Source organism: Meleagris gallopavo, chromosome 1 (assembly GCF_000146605.3).
Source record: "Meleagris gallopavo isolate NT-WF06-2002-E0010 breed Aviagen turkey brand Nicholas breeding stock chromosome 1, Turkey_5.1, whole genome shotgun sequence".
Classification (NCBI taxonomy): domain Eukaryota; kingdom Metazoa; phylum Chordata; class Aves; order Galliformes; family Phasianidae; genus Meleagris; species Meleagris gallopavo.
This window is the reverse complement of record NC_015011.2, coordinates 15,623,332-15,640,026: the sequence shown is the minus strand read 5'-3', so window position 1 is coordinate 15,640,026 and position 16,695 is coordinate 15,623,332. Positions and strand designations below refer to the sequence as shown.

General features: G+C 34.2%; 1 long non-coding RNA gene across 1 annotated transcript; it reads left to right on the top strand.

Annotated features, from left to right (window-relative positions):
- Positions 1-7,208: 7,208 nt before the first annotated feature.
- LOC104916814 lies at positions 7,209-16,666 on the top strand. The gene is made up of 3 exons (XR_004159510.1): positions 7,209-7,301; positions 15,119-15,155; positions 16,369-16,666. It is a non-coding gene; the product is annotated as an uncharacterized LOC104916814 (long non-coding RNA).
- Positions 16,667-16,695: the final 29 nt, after the last annotated feature.

Genomic DNA, 16,695 nt, shown 5'->3' with positions numbered 1-16,695 from the left:
AAAAAAAAAGGAAAAATAAAAAATGAACTTCTCTTGTATAAATTAGCTAATGCATGTTTTTAAAACTTTCAAATTGATATTTACCTGGTAAGCAGGTAAATCAGTACCTAAACTGAATTTATCATGTAAAATTGGCTTCTATTTTTTCCCCAAAGAGCAATATCAAGCTGCCTATTTGATCTGGAAGGTAATACACCTTCATATTAAAAGACTCTACTAGTTTTCATGGATTTATTGGTTGTAGTGATAACCCTAATTATTTCTGCAAAATGATTATCATAGCAAAAGATAGGACTATCAGGCTGCAGAACTTGAAGATCATGTTCTGTCCTTGAATTTGTTTTAGTGAAATGCTGCAATTTTCTCCCATTATGACTACATACACCAGAAATTTCTCCTTGCATGTAGTTTCACAAACAAAACACTGCGAATCTATTGCTAAACTGCAAGGTCTATGAATGCTGTTATATTCCTCACAGCATGGAATCCACAAATTTTCTGTATTGGTAGATCCCCCATAGAGGGAAAAGATTTCCTTTACCAGTTTTATTTTTCCTTCCTTATATTCTTTGGCTACAGGAAGGAACATAGCCAACTAGATCCATGACTTGGAAGCTATAACATCATATGTAGCTGGGAAACTGAAAAATCCCTACTGATATGGCTTGCAAGGAATCTAATTATTCTGTGCAAGGCAAGTAAATCAAGTTACAGACAGAAGTTATGAAATATAGTTCAGGTTAAGCAACACATACAGCACTCTACATAAAATAGAAATAAACTCAAGGTATTTATCATCCTTTCAGTTAATAGTGGTAATAGTCATGATTTCCATGAAAATAATCAAAACTGTCTGTCACAGGTTCTTTGTGATACATACTCTCAATTGCTTGCACAAATTGTTTCCTGTAAAAATTTGATTAGTTTCCCTTAATAACAATAATATCAGCAGTTACTAATAAAACACACAATTTTTACAAGGATAGTATTGTAATTTTCAGATTTCAAGTGACTAAGACTGAGACAACATAATACCTGAACCAGCAGCATAAGTAGCCATGTAGCCCTTTTTATTTTTTCATTCTGATCTTGTGGGACAGGATATAGAATTCTTAGTACACCTATGTCGTAGAATGGTCTGTACTGAATATTTACATTCACAAAATATTTATATTCACAAAATTATAAGTAGGTCTTCTAATCAGAAGAGTTAAGTAATTAAACCTACAGATAGTAATTGTAACTAAATATATGTTGTTAATCGCAATGAAATATATATTGGTAGTCCTAATTACTTTTCTAATCTATCTCAAAGAAGCACAAAGACACAACATAATAGCAACTTTCAAGCTCCATGCTGAATTTCATTCCTTTATCCATGTGACACATAAGCCATAGCAAAGGACCACATTTTTCAGTAAAAATATTCAATATATAAAGCAAGTTCAGCAGTGTGCTTTCTCATTTTGGAAGCTCTTTGATATGTTTTGAAAAGAGGGATTTATAATGGCAGAATTAAATACTCTACTGTTAAAGACAAAATCTGGAGCCATTACAAGGAGCTAGTCTCCCTTTATGCTTTACCCATAAAACATCATCCTACTTCTCAAACAAAGAACAATGGAGGAAATTTAATCATTTTATTTTCTATTATTTAGTAAAGAGACTTTTTTAAAGAGCCTGTCATTAGATACACCAAGCCTTCCTGCACATAGGGTAGGGAAAGAAAAACATATGCTAAGAAAAGAACGCTACCTGTTTGCAGTTTCAGCAGAGAACTGCAAGAAGCACACTATAGTTACCTGGACAAATTTGGTTAACACAGTTATTATAAAAAATGCTATGGATTGTTTAATAAAAAGCTTCTGCAGATCATTTCTTTAAACTCTTCCTGGTGATATCTCATCTCAAAGAAAATAATACTCCCTTCGGCACCAGTCTAACTACAGAGAACATCTTTGCCTGTAACTAATCACTGATTCTTACTCATCTTAAAACAGAATAAATTGGCACCAGTGCTGAAAAAACTCTATTCACAGTCCTGCGCATTAGTTTTCACACAGTTTCCCTACCATTAACTCCTTTAGTCACAAATGTTTGTACAGTTGCCTAGTGAACTAGTTAGCAAAACTTATCCTATTAACTGCGTTACTCCCAGCATCCCACAAAGTATTGATTTGGATTACTCACATAAACCAATTCAGGACACATTTTGTACCACCATGAAGAATGAAATAAGGTTGTGGGAACAACACTGCTCGCATATAACAGTGTGTTTTATGAAACAAGTATAGAGTCATAAAACAATTGAGAGAGGAAATGGCTAGAATAAAGTAATTCACCTGGAAGGGACCTAAAAGGATTATCAAGTCCAACCACATGACATTTTCATGCCTAAACGTAAGTTAAAGTATATTGTTAAGAGTTTTATCCAAACGCCTCTTGAACACTGACAGGCTTGGGACAACAACAGTCTCTCCAGGAATCCTGTTCCAGTGTTTGACCACCTTTCCGGGAAAGAAATTTTTTCTAATAACCAGTCTGAACAGCCTCTGGCATTCATTCTATCCTTGGTCACTAAGGAAAAGAGACCAGCACCTCACTCTCTGCTTCCCCTGCTCAGAAAGTTGTAGAGAGCAATGAGGTCACCTCTTCGTCTTTTCCAGACTAGACAACTCAAGCGTCCTCAGCGTCTCCTCACAGGACATGCCTTCCAGCCCTGTTACCAGCCTTCTTGTCCTTCTCTGGATGTATTCAAGCACCTTAACATCTTTTTTATATTGTGGAGCCTAGAATTACATGCAGTGCTCTACACAGGGCTCCACCAATGCTAAATATAGAGACAGAACAATTGAAGTCTCCTATCCAACCTCTCATTTACAATAGGGTTAACTTCCAGATTACTTGGCTTGCTCAGATCTTGTCTGTTGAGTTGTGAAAATTTCCAAGAGAGGCCTCACACCATCACTAAGCAACCCTATCCAGTATTTTAACTAAACTCATGCTGATTTATTTCCCATTTTGTTTATATTCTGTTCAATTTTCCCTTCAGTGGGGAGTTGTTTTTTTTTTTCCTGCGGAGCTCTGAGTCTGCTTCCATCTTCTCTGCAACTTTCCACCAGGTGTTTAGCAATAACTCATTTCCTGATGTTTAAATAAACCCTCAGCCTCTCTTCAGTGACACTTGCTCTGGCCATTAAACACCGCACTGACATTCTGTTGGAAGCTCCTCAATATACCTTGAGGCCCCAAACAGGATACATTTGTCTAATGTGGTCTTACAAGTACCTGAAGACAACAATCCCTTTCTACAACCAATCATGGTTATACAAAAATTGTTTGGCACTTTTCAGAGGTGACCAGGTTTGCTCCTGTCTTTCTTGACATTTTTTTTTTTTTCCCCCCAAAATCAATGAGGAAATGCAGGCATCTTGATCATGTAAACATAAGGTGTCACTGGCACAGGCTATGAGCTCATAGGCCAGGGAGAGCAGGTCAAAGTTCAAGGATATATGGACAGATTGTTATCATTACCTAGAAAAGTCTAAGCAGTGAAATTTAGGCTTTTCTTCACTCTTGCTTTCATTTGTGGATATTCAGGTACTTTGTGGGAGGATCACTCCTCAAGCATTTAATCAGGCCTATAGTACATGTAATTTTATTAAATTTGACTGTTCCCGCATCAGCTTTCTCTCTTCTTCCCATTTTTGTCTCACTTCCTCTGATGGCTCCCAGAGTTCTCTCTCTTCTACCTTAGGAACTGTTGAATCCAACTCTATGGGAGTTGTCCTTGTGCTCTTTCCATTAACAAAGTGGATGTTTGAGACAGGAATTTGTTTGAACTATTTAGGTTATTTCCATGTTTGTACTAAATCACAATTCTAAAATTATTTAAAATACTGTGGTACACATTTGAGACAGAGATTATTAAATGGTTATACAGGCCATTGCCTAGTTGAGACAAGTACACCTTGGATCTTGGATAAAAGAAGGATAAGCTTACTAACTGTGACTATTGCATTTAATTTGATTGATCTGTTTTTTCCCATTTGTTTAGTTTAGGTATTTATTTATTTATTTATTTATTTATTTATTTATTTCCAACTGTGTTTGTTGTTTTTACAGTGAGGTCAATAGGAATAGAACTGCCATCTCCAATGAGGTACGGAACTGAGATACAAGCATATTTGTCTTTAGGCAGCTCAGAGCTTCTTATGAGGTTTGCCTTAGGTCAGCAGGGAGGCTGTTATCTGCTAGTGTGTTTTAAGGTTGAGCTTCCTTTAGCAAGTACAAGGCACCAACTCTTCTGAGAGACAAAACCAATTAAGAGGTAATCAGTATCTCCAGGTACACTGTGAATCATGAGAGTAATTTCCCTTCTTTCTAATGAGCTTTGTGTCAATCACGGAATCCGTGGAACTATTATGCAGCTGTCTATACCATCTCAGTGGTGCCTATTTTTATTCCTCTCCATGAGATTTGAAGTTTGAGGAGAAGTTTAGTGTAGGGCTTCCCTCAGGAAGAAGCAAAAATGAAACATATTTTATCACTAAATTGATTGCTAATCCTGGCAGAATTCCTGTTTCCTTTCGGGAGCATAAACAAACAAACAGACTAACAAATAAATAAATCTAACATATCTGCAACACAGAATTTGGAGAACTAAAACTTTTAGTTATATAAATGCAATGGAAATAGAATTAGTATTTTTAACATATTCTTAATATGTGCCAAATTGTTCCTTAATTTGGACTAGTGATCTGCTTTGACTTTCTTATTTAAGGAAATAAATCCTGATCTTTGTTATCATGTAACATCTGTTATTTTAAGATGGTTATTTTGAATATATCTGAGAGCTGACCCCAAATTTCTCCTACATACAGTTTTTCACTTCCTAATTTGAGCCTTTTCTAATAAAAAGCAAATTGAAACTATCTTGTACTTCTTGTTAGTTCAAGATAATTATGGAACTTAACACTTCAGATTTTAATTACACTTGCTGTTGAGAACAGCAGCCATCTCAGAACAGCAGATCAAGTCAAATTAGCATTTTTTTTTTTTTCAAATAAAGTTAAATATGCTTAAAATTTACTTCTTGATGCATATAGAATAACATTTTATGGTAAATGTTATTTAATGTCTGTTGGAGATAGACCCTGCTGATAAGATCCATTTGTCTGAATGTTGATGTATGTATGTGAGCCAGGTGTCAAGGCTCCCTTTAAACCACAAGGAAAGCAAGTTCTCTTCTAAAATGTGGTTTATTTTATTTGCAAATATATCTTTAAAACAGGACAGATGAACTGCACCTTCAAAATTGTTCTTTCTTTCCACTGATTGCAAAAGCTTTGCCTAAGTGGCTGATCATCCCATAAATCCCATGACAAATTTCCTCATTGCATTATCTAGTTCAGAGGTCCCAGCTGTAGAAAGACACTAGAATAGATGGTTTGGTATATCAGACAAAAGTTTAGGTTTTTAATTAGAGAATTGATATAGAAATTGAATGAGTATGAATGAGGCTGAAATAAAACCTTTATAATTCAGAGAAATTCCTAGACTTCTTAAAGGATCAGACCAGAAATGTTCTTATCCTATTTTTCAGATTCAAAAGTAGTTGCCAATGAAATCAGTTATATTTAAATTACTGTAAGAAGACTAGTAAAGCAGTAGAAAACATGAAAAGTAAATTGTGAAGCTGAGTGAAGTTAATGAAATCCATTGCTTTTCTAAGTGAGATTTAGTTTGATACACAGGGCTCACGTCATTGAAGATTTTTCCTATTCATTGCAATCTCAGTGGTGTTTATTTTTCAGATTATGAAAGCTCATGAAACAAAAGTGATATTTCAAATAATGAAGAATCCTGCAGAAGGAGATGAAACAACTGATCTACAACTGGGTGTTTTTGTCTAAACATACAGGATGATTTCTAGATCATACTATGCATACGTACATGCACACATTTATGTATATATCTGTCTGTGTAAATGCAATTCATTCATTTATATATGTGCATGCCTTTGTATGTATACTGGCATTCATACATATGCATTTGTATGAATATGTTTAGATTTGTATAGACATATGCATATAAATCATTGCAATTGACCTAATCCTAGGAATCTGTATGTATGAAATCTACCTTGATGCGGCACAGTATTAGCTTGTTGAATTAATCAATACTGAATCTTCAGACACAAGTTTATATGATCATTGCTACCTGCATTGTTTTCAAATTGCTGACTTCACTTCTGTTCCTGACATGCATTATTAAACAAATTTTCCACTTCAAACTGTTCATAAACCTTACCTTCCATTGTCAGCCTATCCACTTTTTTACAAAACCCACCGATATTAGTACTGAAACCAACCAGAGGGGCAAAATATTATAGGGTGTGGATATTTCTCTAAGGCAAGGTGGGTGATTTGAATCCCAACAAGACTGTGTAACAAAGGATCCCTTCCTTCTACATAAGGAAAATTCTGAAACACTGTAGAGCTTATTTAAAGTAAATACAGTACAGTGAATAAGTCCAGTGAAAACCTGTGGAGTTAAAAATATATAATGGGTGGAATAGGACAAAAGCAATGCTGTGCTAAATAATAAAGTAAAAGCTGTGGAGTCTGAGCTCAGGGTTGCTCAGAGGACAGGCTTCTCACATTCAGAGTTCATTTCAATTCTCAGCCAGCTAACATGCATTGATCCTAATTCTTCAGCACTCCAATAATCTTCAGTGTTATCCACAGTACTTGAAAGTTTCTCACCATGTGATACTTCTTATGCTTATCTATAGGCATAAGAATCTAATAAAATTTTAGTGACTTTTATGGATAAATTCTGAACTGAACTGTTACATGATTTATATCTAGCCCGCTATATCTATTTGACTGAATATATCACCCTATATATGTCATGATTTCATATACATCTCCCATACTTTGCATTGTTGTGATGTTTGCTATATAAATCAATGAAACATACATCAGTATAGCAAACAAAGATGAGAACGAACTACAGGGGAAATTAAATGGAGAGAATTACGAAAATGTTGTTAGACTTCCTTCTATGTGGGGGGGGTGGTGGTATTTATCTTCTTCTCAAAAAGATTTGAGAGATTCTTTGTCAGAGATTTTCCACCAGTGCAATGTGATAGGAGGTGAAATGTTCATCACTGTTCACCTTTTTTCATGTTTTTATTGCAGTGTGGCAGCTGACACATTTATCTCCTTTATTTCATGAGACTCCTTTATAAAGGTATGAAGAGGATTTCTCACAATACAGATCACAGGATGACAGAGGTGTGTATGTTTTTTTATGTGTGTATACATTTTATACCTGTAGAATTATTACTGATAGAAAATTGGGTTCTCAAGTGATTTAAGTGGCAAAGTCCTTAGGTCTATACTTTGGTGTTTCCCTAATTATCTGTTATTTTATCTACATTAGCATATAAACTGGTGCAACAGGAAAAGATCAGTGGTCCAAAGTAGTAAGTTTTGTGGCACCTACATCTATATTGCATATGGCTGGGAGCTTTTCTTTGAAACTGGATTGACTCTGGTCCCTGATACAAATTTCCATTTCTTCACATGGTCCAGATCTGTCCAAAAGTCTCACCATAGGTTATGATTATGACATATTCAAGGACAGGAGCATATAATATGCTCGCCTGGAGCAGATTTTCCAGTCAAGTTTCTCTCAGAGACTCTTATTTGGATGTACCAAAACTATTCTGAAAAGAAAATCAACTAAATGTCAGACAAGGTAAAATTGAAGAATTTATTTGAAAGCTGTGTCACTGCTCTGAATCAAAACAATTATGCAGATGAAGCCTGCATGAACATAACGATGTCAGAAAAACTATTTTCAGAAGTAAAATAAAGTGGGGAAGTTCCTGCTTTTAAGTCATGCTCAGTTTGCTTGGTGGGGGGTTTGTAGTGATCCCTGATATTTTTTTCACTTTTGCTTGGAGATTTTTCACTCTGTGTTTTCATCATGTCTTTTAAGTAAACTCTGAAGGCTTTAAGCATGCCTACAAACAGGTTAAACTCAATGCAAAACAGATTAGAAAATTAAGGATTTTGACCAATACTTAGAAGTTAACAGTTTTTAAGTAATACTTAGAAGTTAACACAAGATTGATTGTCTACCAATGATTCAGACATACTGAATTGATACTGAACATAAGCTCAAGCAAAATGGAAATGAATGAAGAATCTGTGACAGACTTACATTTATCTACAGATGGATATCTACAGTGCTTCTATGAAAAGTACAGGAGATATAGAGTACCTCTAAGAAAATATCCATAAGGACAGCATATTCAATCTCTCCTTCAAATCTCATTTTGGATAGAGGCCAATAACACTTATGTAATGCATGCTGCAGCTAGATGATATTGCAAGTGAGTTGAATATCATTTCAAAATGAATTTTGACACATTCTTAACTATTATTTTAATGAATTTTGAAATGGCAAAAAATAATAGTAGAAGTATGGAAGGCCAGATGGTCACAGTGTACATTACATATACCTGCCACATATGAGCATTTTCTTTGGATACTAATTCCACTGTCCTACCAAAATGTTGCACAAAGTTTTGAGTTAAACGTATAAAGTAACTTAGTATCATCAGAAATGTATTTACATAAGAGTCTCCAATCAGTATTCTTGAGGCAGTTGAAAGTATATTGAGACCTTTATTTTGTAATGGGAGATTACATTATAGAAATCAGGTTATTCATTCAGATGCCTCACTGAGAAGCCAAAGAAGAAGGATGTCATTTCTATGTACCCCTACTTAAGTTTTTATTATTTATTTAAATTAAAAATCTAAACTTCATCAAATTTTATAATGTTTAGGAAAAAAAAGACATCTGATCTGAGAAATTTATTAGCATTGACCTTTATTATAAATACTGGGATTATTCAAATGAGAATAATTATGCAGTTAAATTCACAAAATGCCTCCAAAAAGGTCTGACCACTTTTTACTTACTTTATAATCATAGTTTCCCTAATAAGAATTTTCTTCTCATAATTATAGCAGGATCCAGGGAATAATTATTTTGTTGTATGCTTTAAATGTGCATCATGTTCCAGTTGATCCCAGAAAGGGGAAGGAAAGGAGATATGTGTTTGGGTTTCTTGTTCTATCACATTTGGCAAGCTAAGACTCTTCAAGTCTCATTTTATTTTTATAATTTTGTGAATACAGAGTAGCCCCTGACTCAGTGGAACAACACCTAAATGAGGTGTTGACAAGGACTGATGAGGAAAGGCTCATACATTCTGTTTCCCAAACTCTGTTTCCAATTTGATGTGAATACTCTCCTTGTGCACAAATGAATAAACGCTGGAAATACCAGCTTTCATGTTCAAAAGTACAATGGGTTTAAAAAGTACTAGTAACCTATATAGTTTCTTAATTGTAATAATACGCAGTATAATTATCCAGCAAGTTAGGAAATTTTTCTTCATGGGAGCACTTGAAGAGAAAATAAAGTGTATGAAATAAGATACTAAGTCTGGATATTGTGTAGGCTTTACTTTTTCAAACGTGGGAAACTGTGTGAAAAGTACCTTTATATAAAGACAGTTTCTTTGCATATTGTCATAAAACAGATACAAAACCCCACAGCCTTAAGACCAGTGTACACATACAAAGAGTTAAAGCGTATGCACCATTCAAGGGTGAAAGCTCCCCTAATCTCTTTTACCTGTCATGAAAACATAGACCCTTAAAATAATCATGTTAGTCAGAAGGGCATAATATGGTGAAGATTTTGAATAATTGCATCTGGGTCACTGAGAATCCAGTACCTTTCATGAACATAGCGGAGTATTGTTGCTACAAAGCTAAACACTCAGTCAGACACAACCAAGGAGAATAAATGCTATAGATACTAGATGAGCAACAGAAGGAAACAGAAAGAATCCATAGCAGTATGACTCAGTAGGCATTGATGGAAGTTACATATGGGTCTTTTTCTAGTAAATCACACAAACTGACTAATTATTGTAGCCAATATGCTACCAGAAAATATGTAAAATTTTAGGCACTATGACAATGTAAAACATGAAATATAATGACAGATGTACAAACTGGGTGTTTAAATCAGGAGGTCTGCAGAAATTTTCAGTTTTTTCCAGGCATTGGAATTCAGTCATGCTACATTATTATCACATCCCAATCAGTGAGATGGCAAAGCCAAAGAGGCAATCAAAATATAAAGAAAACTTAAAAAAATAAAAATGATATTTCATTCTATTATATAATAAATAAATTATATATATATATAATAATGAAATGGCATTTCATTAACTTGTATAAATGGTCAGGATGCTCAAAACTTTCTGAAACAGCAACTTTACTAGAGCACAAAGTACTTTAGCCCCTGAATCCTTGTAAAAAAACAATAAAGTACAACCTACTCTGGAAACACAGCACATCACTTTCTACCATGACATTTATCTTTCTTCTGTTTGTTTCATTCTCTCCCACTCATAGGCACAGTGGTTCCAGAAGAAATAAAGCACAAAAGGAAAGAGCACTCTATAGTATCCTAAAGGAATTTCAAATGCCTACACAGGACAAACTGTTAGGAGTTCTTTAGCAGAAATACGAACCTGGAGATTTTCCAGAATGGCAAAATCATTATTCACTTGTTTTTAAAAGGGATAATGTTTCCTTGAAAATATAAGTCTCTAAGCCTACTGTCATGGGATTAAATAATGAATCATTATCATAAGCATATGTATCTATATATGAAAGAGGGACAGAGAATAATGTTGTAATTATAGCTATGACACCAGATTCTTTACCATGAGAATCAGAAGAATCTAGTAGGTTTCATCACAGAAAAGATTCATATTAATTCTAACACATTGATTTTCAATTTTGCTTCTGTCTTGAAGCAAAATTTACAGTCTAATAATTCTAAACTGTCTAAATACTAAATTAAATAACAACTAAAGATTAATTTTAGCCTGCCTTGTGATCGCACCTGAAAATGCTCTAGCCATCTGTACTCCAAGATAACTGTTTGAACATCAGCCTAAAAAAGGATTTATATTACAAAAACAGATGGGGGAAAAAAGTTATTTTTGAATACCAACATAATAATATAATTTATGTGTTTATTATAAATTAACTAATGAAAGAAATAAAGAATGAATAATCTTCTAAATCATATACATGAAATACAATACCATCTATTTTTAAATATTACATACATTAAGTAGTTACAAAGAATTGTTAATTATAGGAGTAGGCTATGATATATATAAATATATATTTTACCTATTTTAGGTAGATTCAATAAAAGAGGTGCTCTGTTAGAGAACTGTCCACTTGAAGCAATTGTATCATCTCCAAGAACTCTTACAAACATCTATTTATAAAGAGTGCTTGCTAAAATATGCTGTATTTGTGAGAGGAAAAGCTTCAATTTTGGAATTTGCTCTCTATCTCAGAGTATTAATTTCAGCAAGCAAGACAAGCCTAGAAAAAGAAAGAAAAACTAAAGAAAAAAAAACCACACGTTTAGGATTGTTAAGTTCTACAACAGACTGTCTAATTAAAGTCTCAATCACAGCTAAGATTTTTGATGCAGGTTAGTAGAAGTCTTTTAGGAACAATATGTTTTGAAGCAATAGGATAATTTCTTGAGATTCCCTCAACCTCAATCCTTATTTGCTTTTTGCTGCTCAAAGTTACCTTTATTAACTCGTACTTGTAATAAAATGTGTCTGTAGCTATTCAGTCAAGTTTGCTCTGTTTTGTTTAGCTTTGTTTTCAGAAATAATAACATATACATGTATCAAAGTTTTGATGATATTGCTAGCGGTATTATTCTTAAGCGCAAACCCTCTTACCCTCTTTCCCCACTACCCCTCAAAGGAATCACCAGAGAAGCTTCTTGAAAGTCTCATGGAGCAGTGCTTTAGTGAAGATGCATTTAAGAGCTATACCAAGAAAAGCAATTAATAGCATTAGGCAAGAAAATTATCTTTCAAAATAATTACTGACTCACTATTTCAAAAGGTTATGTTTTAGTGTTGAGTTGAAACCCATTTGGTTTCAGGTTTTTCTGTTTTTCCTTTAGCTAGTTTGTTTTAATGTTTGATTATTTTCTACAGAATTCATGAGACTTTTTAAATGGAAGCTTTTAAAAAATCACCCACAGTAAAATTTTCTTGACAAATGATTTAATGGCTAGTACCCATCCAGTCCCAGTTCATAAATGAGTGGCACAGGCAGCCTAGCTAGCCACTAGTTAATCACAGTAGGGTTCCCTCAATTATTTACTTCTCTTTTAATAACACTTTATAGCAACAATTTGGCAACAGGATTGTTTATCATTATATAAAGTAATGTTGTTTGTCACATGAGTACAAGAATGTTCTTGCTTCATTTTCCTCTATGTTTTTATCTCTGGCTGCGGTCTTTATTCTTATTTAAATTCTTCCTGCTTCTTTTCAGGGAAATCAGTTGGGTTATCCTGGGAAGTACCTCAGGAAGACAGTGCTAATTGCTCCAATTGTTATACTGGAGAGCCAGATGGGCAAAGTAGAATACTGGGCCAATCAGTAATTTCTGAAAAACATGTTTCCCAGAATTTAGGAATCTAATCATTCTTAGGTTTATAATACTGTTGTTTTTTTTATCTTGAATCAATTCTTCAAATTAGTGTCATTTTTAGGTATAAATAATATGGCTATTGCAAGTTTGAGGAAGCATGTATAAAATGTTACAGATAGCTTAAAACAGAAAAAGAAAAAAAAATATTACCGACAACTTATTCCAGCTTCCTTCACTGCTTAAAGATCCCGTATGATGGAAAGAATATCTTTTCACTTTTTACAAGTAAAGGCACTGCTGTATGAGGAAATTGACACTTGATAGGCTAGCTGCAAGTGCGTTCATTACTTATTTTCTATTACTCCCTGTTTTTCACTCCACATTGAAGCAGTTATTCACATGAGAAATCACCATCACTGCTATTTTCTGCTTTAAGTTTTGGTGGCACTGATTAATCTTAAGCTGTCAAGAATACTAGAGAGTAGACCTTTGCTAGAAGCTGATGGCAAAAAGAACGGCTGTGATTCTATGTTAATGACAGTATAAATGACAGATTGAACTGTATCCTTCTTATTTATAGACAATATATGAATTTGGCAATAAGTTATTCTTTCATTGAACTCTCTTTCTGGGAAAGGATCACATTTTACCACCTCTATTTGGCATAAAAAATATTTTATTTTAGAAACAATTGAAGAATCACAGAATTTTTTGAGTTGGGAGGGATCTTTAAAGGTCATCTAGTCCAACTACCCTGCAATGAACATTGTCATCTGCAGTTAGATCAGGTTGCTCAGAGCTTCATCCAGGCTGACTTTGAATGTGCCTAGTGATGGGGCATCCACCACCTTTCTGGGCATCCTATTCTAGTGCATCACCACCCTTAAAAAAATTTTATTCCTATATCCAGCCTAAATCTTCCCTGTTTTAATTTGAAACCATTCCCCCATGTCCTTTTACCATGAACTCTCCTAAAGAGTCTGCCCCCTTCTTTCTTGTAGCCCCCCTTTAAATACTGAAAGGCTGCTCTCAGATCTTCACAGCCTTCACTTCTCCAGGCTGAAAGCCCCAGCTCTCTCAGTCTGTTCTTGTATGGGAAGTGTTCCATCTCTTGGATCATTTTTGTGGTCCTCCTCTGGACGTGATCCAACAGACTCTATGTCTCTCCCGTACTGAGGGCTCCCCATCTGGATGCAGTACCCCAGGTGAGGTCTCACCAGCACAGAATGGAGGGGCAGGATTTATTGCCTTGTCTACAATTACCTTGACTACATGTAAGTCACCATGGTAAAATATGTCTATAAGCTCAGAGTTGATTATTGCTATTATGTCTTAGAAAAGAGATGATCAATTTTTTGTTTCTCTTTAAGAAAGACAGAGAGTGTTTGGCAATTTCTTTTGATATGTACTACTGGACGTAGAGGTGGGCTCAAAAACAAGCAGTTCTCAGTCTACATTGTTACACTTCAGATTGGCTGATTTTCTCTTTAAATCTATGGCTCAGTATCCATTACAATCAAGTCAAAAATCATGTACATATTGATTACAAGCCTCTACTTATTCAAGAAAAATATTTTAAAATCCAGCATATTTTTCTGGTTCACTTGTGTTTTAGTACATATTATAACTGATGGTTCAACACTACTGATATATTTCAGTTATTGGGAAGGCAGCCAAAAAACAAAGATCATATCATATATGTGCATATATTGTGTTCATATATGAACACAATAGATGGTGCAATTTTTAGTTTTGAGATAGTAGACTAAAATGTCCTTGAAAAGAATTGGATAGAGCCTTTTTCAAAATGGAGCTATTACAAAACACCTTAAATTTTCTGCTGTTATGAAAGAAACTGTTTCTATCTTGGTTATTTAGTACTGATAATTTACCATTAGTGTATTGTGAATCAGGTATGATGTGATAGAAGATAGGAATTTTCTCACCAGAAAAAAAGTTCAGTTTAACTAAATTTATGAAAAGTAAATACACTGTATGATTTGCAGGTTAATTGGACACTACTCGGAATGCATCTGTCTATTCATTTGCTTTCATAAAACTTAACATAAATGGATGTTGAAAATATAATAACAGTTCAAATTTCCTGGTTAACAACAGTTTTCAGACTCTTAATACCTGGTATTATAGATGCAAAATTCTGATGTAGCTCCAGTGAATGAAGCACAATAGAAAGTTATGAAAAACGAAAAGAAAGGGGATCTTTCCTGCCACACTTGGACTGCATCTGTTCAGGACAAAAACTGGGTAAGGAATGTGAGACATGAGTGCCTGAAGCTGCTGAATAGTCAAAGATACAGAAGAAACCACTGCCAAAGAATTAATGTATTTCCCCTAAAAAAGAAAGAGAAAAATAACCATGGCTGAATCTGCAGTTGTACCCAGACAATCATTTGCAGAGGAAAGGAGTATTTTCAGTTCCTATGTTGAACTGCCCAATAATCACTGTCATGTCTTTGACTAGTAGTAGCAGTACAAACTCTGTCTAATCTGCCCTCTTTACTCATTTTGCAGGTTGTGTCTCTTCCCCATAGCTAACACAATGGAAGAAGTAAGTTATTATAATCTTTCTATGTACTGACTAAGAAAAATCAACAAATGTGGTTGGTTTACTAATTAGAAAAAAAAAAATTGTTAGAATATCCTTTATACCAAAGGACTTGAATATGTAATATCTGGAGTATTTAGAGTCATCATGTGGTCAATGCAGAGTTTTAAATATCTGAAGGGGCAAATTATGGCATGTAAACTAGATTCTAATGCACCTTGTAGCTCTAGCATGAAGTGGTGTTTCACAATTCCCCATAAAAAAGGAGGATGGAGTCCCAAACTGTAGAGTCGGAGAGCTTTTTTATGACTTTATTTTTTGCGTTTTCATTCCTAAATTACAGTGCTTGCCCATTAAATATCAAAGAATTTATCTCAAACAGGTAAAACAAGTGACTGAATGTTTTATCTGATTTCCTCCATACATTTCTGTGGGGCAAGTGTCTATAAATGTAACGCTTCCCATTGTTTCTTTCTTCTTTCCTTTCATTCTTTCTTTCTTGTGTGGGACAGATAGCTAAATACTTTTTTTTCTGTCACTCATTTTATATGACCTAAAATGGGGTTATATTTCTCAATAGTTACCTTCTAACAGATACAAAGATGTAAATCAGACTGGATTATGATAGAATGAAAGTTACATAATTTCTATAAGTAATATGATCTCTATCCTACACTACTTCCTAGCCTCAGTGTTTTCATTCAAAGCTACTATTACTTGTACAAATGCAATAAAAGCCACCTTAATTTTAATCTATCATGAAATCTGATATTAATTATAGCCTACATCATGAATATTAAGCATCTTATTATATTCTGATTCACAGTCCTATTTTTTTCTGTGAAACAGTACAAATAAGTGCAAGAAAAATTTCACATCTTCACTGAAATGTATTTTCAGACTACGAAACTAAAACATCAAAGTAGAGATTTGCAAATAGTCAAGCATTTAAAAATCTCAGTGACTGTATTGTGATTAGCCCTTAATAAATTACTGTTTTTTTTTCCCTATTATTTATATTATTTATATACTTCTGGTTGAAGTTCTGGAATTATGACCTTTTCTCTTTGAACATACTCAGAACGACTGATACTATACTTTTGATATTGCAACCATTGGAATTAAAAATAATAATAAAATAGAATGCTAAATTTTTAAAGTGTGGAGACTCACAAATTGATTTAATCAACTTCTAAAAATCTTATTCTTTTCTCAGTTACGTCAGAGTGAGTCCTTTCGCTCAGCCAGAGTTACTCTAGACTAACTAGACAGTAAGTAAAGGAAGAACAAATTTATATATTTCTGAGTTTTAATTCCTTTTAAGCATGTGGCAATAGTTAGTTGAGCCTGTGCTATCAGATTATTTCATCAGATTGCATGTTGAGAACATGCAAATCATGACATGCCACATATTACACATATTACCCCTTTGAATCCCTTCATGAGAAAGGATAATAGTTTGCAAGGTCAGTTTCTCAATTTGCTGTATGTATTCCAGACAGGTAGGATGCATGCTTGTTCATCAGGACAAATCCAAAGCTAT